This window comes from Biomphalaria glabrata, chromosome 5 (genome assembly GCF_947242115.1).
Source record: "Biomphalaria glabrata chromosome 5, xgBioGlab47.1, whole genome shotgun sequence".
Classification (NCBI taxonomy): Eukaryota; Metazoa; Mollusca; class Gastropoda; family Planorbidae; genus Biomphalaria; species Biomphalaria glabrata.
In genome coordinates, this window is record NC_074715.1 from 21,098,743 (window position 1) to 21,106,636 (window position 7,894).

Genomic DNA, 7,894 nt, shown 5'->3' on the forward strand with positions numbered 1-7,894 from the left:
AGAAAACAATTATAAAAAAAAAAAAAAAGTAATAGAGTCTACAGAAAGAAAAAAATTTAGGTTCAATAGAAAATAAATGTCCCGCTTTGTTGGTACTGACGTCATGTCATGTTTCATAAGACTTCTAAATAATAATTAAATCTATGCTGTGTATTGATTCCATTATAGACTTTAAATTTTAAAATTACAAAGCTTATATCAACTCACTCGGCCTGTCTGTCAGGTACAAATTGTATACATGTTATTTCTCTGAAGGCACTTCCCATGCTCAAATCAAACGTTGCACCATTAGTCATTGTTCCTAACAACATAAATTATAGCTTTTCTATAGCGCTACTTTCATGCTTATAGCATGCTCAGGGCACTGGCGGATCCAGAACTTTGGAGTGGGGGGGGGGGCGATTTTTTTTCCAAACCCTAACCCTAACGCCCAGTAAACCCTAACCCTATGCATAAACGTGCGTACAGCATATATATATATATATATATATATATATATATATATATATATATTCGATATATGAGAATAAAATAAGACTGTTTCTCAATCTTCGGCGAAAAAAAAACAGAAAAAAAAACAGTCTTTCTCTTGCAAGCTTGGGGGTCTGGGAGAGCACTTTAAGCTTCTTCACTGGGGTTCGGGGCGAAGCCCCGACGCCCAAAAGCGTTTTCTTGCATTTTTCTCTGCAGAAACGCATTCTTCTGACATCTACAGCTCATTATTTATCAGTGGGGTTCGGGGCGAATCCCCGACGCCAAAAGCGTTTTCTTGCATTATTCACGTCTGAAACGCATTCTCCTGACATGTACAGCTCATTACCTATTAGTGGTGTACGGGGCGAAGCCCCGACGTCCAAAAGCGTTTTCTTGCATTTTTCTCTGCAGAAACGCATTCTTCTGACATCTACAGCTCATTATTTATCAGTGGGGTTCGGGGCGAAGCCCCGACGCCAAAAGCGTTTTCTTACATTATTCACGGCTGAAACGCATTCTTCTGACATGTACAGCTCATTACCTATTAGTGGTGTTCGGGGCGAAGCCCCGACGCCCAAAAGCGTTTTCTTGCATTTTTCTCTGCAGAAACGCATTCTTCTGACATCTACAGCTTATTATTTATCAGTGGGGTTCGGGGCGAAGCCCCGACGCCAAAAGCGTTTTCTTGCATTATTCACGTCTGAAACGCATTCTCCTGACATCTACAGCTCATTACCTATTAGTGGTGTTCGGGGCGAAGCCCCGACGCTAAAAGCGTTGTCTTGCATTTTTCACTGCAGAAACGCATTCTTCTGACATCTACAGCTTATTATTTATCAGTGGGGTTCGGGGCGAAGCCCCGACGCCAAAAGCGTTTTCTTGCATTATTCACGTCTGAAACGCATTCTCCTGACATGTACAGCTCATTACCTATTAGTGGTGTTCGGGGCGAAGCCCCGACGCCAAAAGCGTTGTCTTGCATTTTTCACTGCAGAAACGCATCCTCCTGACATCTACAGCTCATTATTTATCATTGGGATTCGGGGCGAAGCCCCGACCCCAAAAGCGTTTTCTTGTATTTTTCACGGCTGAAACGCATTCTTCTGACATGTACAGCTCATTATTTATTAGTGGGGTTCGGGGCGAAGCCACGACGCTAAAAGCGTTTTCTGGCATTCTTCACTGCAGTAACGCATTCTCCTGACCTACAGCTCATTATTCATTCTATTATAAAGTGCCTTTTGAATAATGAGAAAAATATTCTAATATGAATTTATAGTCCCTTAATACATTGCAAATAAAACCGATTTGTTCTTTGAAAAGATTAGATACCCCACATATTTAGATTAAGGCCTTGAGGATCGCCGCCGAAAAAAAAATATTCGATTAATAAAATTCAAGCATAAATTGTGAGTTATAGTCCTAAATTTATTTAACTAGAAAAATATGAGATAGAGTAAAGGTTGGAAAAAGTCGACTAGGAAATGATTATCTGGCTTTTGAACTCATCTCAACCGTGACTGTTATATTGAAAAATTTCGTTTGAATTATAACTTTTCCAAAAAATAGTTATGATAAATTCATGTGAAATTACACAAACTCTGTCTGGAAAGGGGAAGGGCGGTAAAATGAAAACGATTAATCCTCGCTCCTTTTTATAATTTCTGCTAATGATTGCATTTTGCATTAAAGAATAGGGGTTGGGCGACTCGATATAAGAATTTACTTTATAGCATATATAAATTATATTAGTGACAGATTTTTTTTATTTTGTAATTTCTTACTATAATACAAAAAGAAAAGGTATTGATTTGTCCGATGGGGGGAAGGGGATTGCATGTATCGCACTTCCACCTGTTTATATTATATAGATATTCGACTAATTTTGTTCACATACTATGATTTCTCCATAAAAGTAGGACCGCCCCCCCCCCACTCAAAGGGTTTAGATGGGAAGGGTGGTGGAGGTATTCGCTCTTCCCCTTCCAATCGGCCAACAGGTGAACGAAATTATATAAAGACCGGTTAAAATACCAATAACAAGTTTTAATCATATAGATATTTAATTGATTCTGTTAGCAAGCTGTGATTTCTACAAATAAATAAGACCGCCCCCCCCACTCGAAAGTTTATGGTGGAGGGGGGGGGCGGATTGATGCCATCGCCCCCTCCCGACCCTACCAAATCGGCCAAAATACTAGAAAAGGGGGGGGCGAAATAATCTAAAAATAGGTTGAAATATAAATAATTAGTATATATTATTAACATAAGTAATAAATTCGCATACAAATTGTGTGAATTCGATACTATAATTCGTCCGCCCCTACCGCCCCCCCCCCCTGGATCCGCCAGTGGCTCAGGGCTCTTTGGTCCAATCTCAGTTGTGGACCAGTGGGGGGGGAGGGGGTATCTAGGAAAAGGTTTTTCCGTGTTGCCTTTAGTCAGGTGTCGAACCTCGAGCCCCCTTCATAGGTAGCCAAGCCAAGCTAAGTTCAAGCGTACATAGCCTCTCGACCACGATTCCCACACGTAAAGGTCGCGGTGACTGAGGGGCTGGCTACCGAACCTGACGTCCTAGAAGCTAGCTGAAGACTGGGATTTTGAGATTCAAGATTTTTAGAATGCCCCCCCCCCGTCTACCCAACTGTAATGGGTACCTGGGTATAGTTGGGGAAAGTAAAGGCGGTTGGTCGTTGTGCTGGCCACATGACACCCTGCTTTTTAACCGTTGGCCAAAGGAACAGATGGACGTTAACATCATCTGCCCTATAGATCACAAGGTCTGAAAGGGAATTAACAACACTTGAATCAGTCTGAATCAATAAAAAAACAATTATTTTATCAATTAGTCATAATTAATTAAATATGTTTTATGTAGAGAAAGTACTAACCAAGCTTTTTTAGAGAATTAGGTCGTCGCCTAAAAATACAAAACTAACAATCCATAACTATATATATATAAAATAATGAAAATATTGATTCAAAATAATTGAAACTAAATATTAACTTTGTATTTTTTTTTTTAAAGTATTTTTTTTTTTTTTATGTTTTCCTTGTCTCCAGTGGGAGAGGCGGAGTCATTAGTCAACAGGTCACTTGTAAGCATACATAACATCACGTTTACAAAAATGGCTAGGCAATGACGACCCCAGTAGAGATTCAATATAACGACAGACTACAAGGCTCATTACATGAAAGACTTAGATAAATAGTTCTACACCAAGGTTCAAAGGTTTAACATTCTGTCAACAGACCAGACCCAATGGATCGTTCGCTCCGTCATTATTTCTTTGTTCCGATAGAATTAGTTATTTTGCTCTTTTTCTATTTCACTACCCTGTTATAATAAAACTTCAATAACTTTTTCAATTTGTTCTCAGAAAATGTTCTAGTTGGTATCGAAGTCTAGGGGAATGCATGCTCTTTGTACACAACACGAATTAAAGTTTATAAATCCAAAAATCAATTTAGTTCAAAGGTCAAATCAACGTTGACATCGTCAATTAGGAGAGAAAGAGTTTAAAAATTACATTAAGACAGAGACCACTGTGATGTGTTCTTACACTCGTAAACACTCTCTGTTTGTCTGTCTGTCTGGTACAATGTTTGTACACGTTATTTCTCCCACACCCATTCACGGGTCAAGTTGAACTTGATACATTTACGTGTTGTGCCTAACAAAACATGACTGAATACAAATAAACAAAATTAATCAATTAGTTAATTTATTATTGGTACCGTAATAAATTATTGCTTGACATAAAAAAGGGGGAAAAATGCTACTTATTGAGAGATAAGACTTTATATGTGGTGTTATTTCTCTTTTTACGCTACATACACGTTTTTCTACCACTTTCCATATTCGGATCTAGTTGAAATGTCGCATAAATATTCATAATCGATGACAAAATATGAATCCTTAATCAATTAGTAATTAGTGGCAATTATTTTTTATACAGAAAAGGGATCTAATTCCTGCAGTTTTGAGATATAGAACAGAGATTTTTTGCGGTTTTTCCCCTTCGATAGGCTTTTTTTATTTTCAATATTTTTAAAATGATATTTTGCTTGTTTATGTCTTATGTTTGATAGATTTCTCACGGCACACGATAGTGTATATTAACAGCGCTATGAGGCAATGTCTTCTGTCTTCAATTTCAAAGATCAAGAATTAGAGCAGTAGTCACGTGACTACGCACATCCAGTTTCGACTTGAATATTTTGGTACATCCTATGTAGACAAAGCCGTTGTCCGCTGGAGGTTGATTTCTTTTCGTCGTCTGTGTCTGTCTTTGGTAAAGGCTTCTCTTTGGGTCTCATGTTTTTCCCGTGACCGAGAGCTGTCCAACTGTCTCTTTCATCAGCAAGCATCATAGTTATGGCAAATTAAACGAAGCAATTCTAACGACGATCCTGAAATGAGCGTGTCATGTTACTCCTCAAACTCCTTTTTTTTTTTTTTACCTTTTTTGAACAAATTTTTGAAAGCGCTTACCCTATTCACAGTTTTATCAATACAGTGACCAACGGACAGACGAACGAAAAATATAAACACAATTCCGTTTTTTTCATGCCGAGAAAGCCAAAAAAAAATAGTTATCGACATTTGTGCACATGTTGGAAACTTCAAAGCGTTTCGGGATTTAGGATCGACCATTAGTTTTGCTTTTTAAAAATATTTTTCTAACTGGAGATTTGCCTGCAAGTTATCATTCATCACGTGTTGTTTTGTAGCTGAAAACTGTTTCAAACTGATTTGAATTTGTGCGCTAGCAACGGGCAGAAGTACAAAGTAAATTGTTAAAAATCAATATGTCCTGAAAACTGACTAATCTATAAGCCATTGTGATAAGGAAAGCAAAACAATGTTTGTGATTATAACTTAAATAGTTAATATACACATTGTTCAGTTGCTGGGAGGGTAGAAAAAAAAAGATTAAATATCAAGAATAATTGACCAAAAAAAAAATGAAATTAAAATGTTTGATAACGATACCATGACAATACAGATCTCGACATATCTGGTTAAACTTAGATACCGACATATCTGGTTAAACTTAGATACCGACATTTCTGGTTAAACTTAGATATCGACATATCTGGTTAAACTTAGATACCGACATATCTGGTTAAACTTAGATACCGACATATCTGGTTAAACTTAGATACCGACATATCTGGTTAAACTTAGATACCGACATATCTGGTTAAACTTAGATATCGACATACCTGGTTAAACTTAGATATCAACATATCTGGTTAAACTAAGATATCGACATATCTGGTTAAACTTAGATATCGACATATCTGGTTAAACTTAGATATCGACATACCTGGTTAAACTAAGATATCGACATATCTGGTTAAACTTAGATATCGACATATCTGGTTAAACTTAGATACCGACATACCTGCTTAAACTTAGATATCAACATATCTGGTTAAACTTAGATATCGACATATCTGGTTAAACTTAGATATCGACATATCTGGTTAAACTTAGATATCGACATATTCAATATTTAAAAAAAGATCATTTAAAAAATCAATTCTCACTTAATGAAGCTAATGATGGTCTATAATTTTTCATTCTCTCCATTTCTTGTAATGTTTCTTGGGTACCCGGCGTGTTCCGTCGTTTTGCCACAGATTGTTACGGGCGAGAGACGTTTTGGGCGCGAGAAGTTCTGACGGTAGTTGATAAAACACTTTACTTTTTATATAACATTTTGTTTTCACTTTGCTATACTTTTAGTGTATTTAGTAATTCTATAAATTCCCACATCCCCTAGAACGAAAAGTTGTAATAATTTTCACTATTTCATGAACGCATATATCAATAGAAAATGTCAATGTATATTTTCTTCCTTAGATAATAAAGTGTAGTCATACAACAATCAACATGTTTACGTGGCGTAAAGGGATTTACTCTATTTAGTAAGTGTGGATTTTGTTGACCGGGGCCAGTGGCGTAGCATCCATGGCGCGAAGGGGTTCAATGAACCACGGCCCACGGCCATTAATGACCCACAGCCTGAAGCGTAGCAATCAACAATGACGCAAAGGGGGCTCATTGCCCATGGGTCCATGACTCATGAACACCATGGACCACCATGAAAACTTGAAAACTTGGGGATGACAACTAAGAGAAAATATCAATGCACTTTAGTAAAAACCTATAATAAATAGAATTTAAAAAGCTCCCTCAAAATATTGTACCAAAATGTATATTGACTTCAATAAAACATGAACTAGTGTTTGAAGCTTTACTGTAAGGAACCACTTTCCATCAGGTTTATTGTAAATTGTAATGGTGGCTAGCCCTAGACGTGCGTTTGAAGTGATCATCATTATCATATTTTCAGTCTTTTTTTTTCCCTGTATGTTCATAATAGCATTGTTAGTATTTACAGGTGTTGGGGGGGAAGAGGGGATGGGGAAAGTTTGGTGAAGAAAATATTAATGTGTTGTACAGGGGGGGGGAGGGGGGTCGACAATAACAATTGAGTCTAAATGGATAGTCCTGATAGTCACGAATTAAAATTTTGATACAGCTGCTAATTATTCATTTTTCTTAAAGCTTTATCTGTTTTTTATTTTGCTTTGTATTTAAAATAATGTGAATTAAACCTTTATAATCTCACTTGCATGGCTTTTGTATGTACAATACTCAGGCAGTATTCCAGGAATGGGGTTTTGGGTGTCAGGGATATCTGATGGTGTGTTGATTGTTTTGTGGAAAAGAACCATTATATCATTTTTAGTGGTTACAATAGTTAGGTAGTATGTCTTTGATATTAAATAGTATTTCTATTACTATTATTATATTTTCAGGTTAATCACTTTTCAATTGTTTATGATTTAATACTTGTGAATTATGAGAACTTACAAATAAAAAACTATATAAAAAAAAAGCACACAAAAGAGGCAAGAGGGCCCATAAAAGAGGCATATAAAGTCCAAAAAAAAGAGGCAAAGAAAAGAGGCCTAAGGCCCAAGGATTCCTATGATCATAAAGCTAAAATTGAATAGCGCAAATTCTGAGGTTTCCTAACAAAAAAAAAGTAAGATCTTAATTGTATTACTAAAATGTTAAGTAGACATTGAAACGTCACGATTTTTATGTTTCCATACTATTAAATCCGACAAAGTTGACACTATAAAATGGTGTAGAACATTCAATCAGAACGACTGTGTCCGCTGAAGTCTTCATCACATTGTTCTGTTGTCTTCTGTACTGTGTTTCAAAAAAAATAATTAATGCAATTAGAACAGAATAAAAAAGATTACAAAGAGAGTTTGTGTTACACAAACTCAGAGGCGGCCCCCGTCGAAGTCGGATCCCTGTCGGATCTGCATATTCGCAAATAATATTCAAGAGGTGATTTAATTTTGATGTAAAATGTTTTACACGTTTCGG